Here is a 1,445-nt window from a genome sequence, read left to right as displayed (position 1 = left end):
TGATGGGAGTGACCCTCCGGGGATCCAACTGACTTTCGACCTCCAACAACGTCTCTTCAAACCTCTCAGATGGCCGAGCCTCTGCCACACTCTCAAGTTTTATCGACGAGCAGGACCCCGCCAGCACCGATCAGATTCTTCACGACATCCGGACTCCTACGGGAGCCAGATCTCATCTCCGACTCCAGTTGCAGGCAGACTCCGTCTGGATTCCTACGGGAGCCGGACTTTGTCCCCAACCTCAACTGCTGGAAGGCTTCACCCGGACTCCTACGGAAGCCGAGCTCCGCCCGCGACTTCACTTACAGGTAAACTCCGTCCGGACTCCTACGGGAGCCAGACTTCTCCCCAACCTCAACTGCTGGAAGGTTTCGCCCGGACTCCCATGGGAGCCGGGCTCCGTCCTTGACCCCGACTGTGGGAAGGCTCCGCCCGGGCTCCTACGGGAGCCGGACTCCGCCCACGACTCCAGCTGCCGACTTCGTCCGGACTCCTACGGGAGCCGAACTTCATCCCCGACCCCGACTGCGGGAAGGCTTCGCCCGGGCTCCTACGGGAGCCGGGCTCCGCCCATGACTTCGCTTGCAGGTAAACTTCATCCGGACTCCTACGAGAGCCAGACTTCGCCTCTGAATTTAATTGCAGGTAGACTTTGACTGGACTCCTACGGAAGCCTGATCTCGCCAGCTACAGGCAAACTTCGTCCGGACTCCTATGGAAGCCAGACTCCGCCTTCTACTCCGACTGCAGGAAGACTTCGTCTGGACTCCTACGGGAGCCGGACTCCGTCTTCTACTCCGACTGCAGGCAGACTTCATTCAGACCTCTACGAAAGTCGGACTCCGTCTTCTACTCTGACTGCAGGCAGACTTCATCCGGACTCCTACGTGAGCCAGACTCCATCTTCTATTTCGACTGCAGGAAGACCTCATCCGAGCTCCTACAGGTGCCGAACTTCACTTCCGACTCCAGCTATCGACTCCAACCGAACTTCGGCCGACAAGTCTGGACCCCCTGGCAGGCCACAGTAACGGACAGCACTGCTCCACTCCCTGCGGTGGACCCTACGCATCTCCATTACTCCCTGGCAGGCCACAATAATGGCCACGGTTCTGCTCCACTCCTTACGGTGGACCCTACGCAACTCTATTACTCCCTGGCAGGCCGTACTAACGGCCACGATTCTGCTCCACTCCCTACGGTGGATCTTGTGCGGTTCCACCACTCCCTGGCGAGTCACGACAACGGACGCCGCTCCACTCCCCGCAACTGATTCCACGTGGCGAGCCATGATGATGCCACGACTCCATCTCATTATTCTTCATGATAAACTCCTCCTAACCATGGGCAGCCCACTGCCAGACGGTTACAAACATCACTATCAGTCTGTTGCTCCCTCCGCCTATAAAAAGGAGACCCCAGATACGTTATTCTCTAAGCTCTCA

Source organism: Elaeis guineensis, chromosome 5, assembly GCF_000442705.2.
Source record: "Elaeis guineensis isolate ETL-2024a chromosome 5, EG11, whole genome shotgun sequence".
NCBI classification, from domain to species: domain Eukaryota; kingdom Viridiplantae; phylum Streptophyta; class Magnoliopsida; order Arecales; family Arecaceae; genus Elaeis; species Elaeis guineensis.
This window is presented reverse-complemented; position numbering follows the sequence as displayed.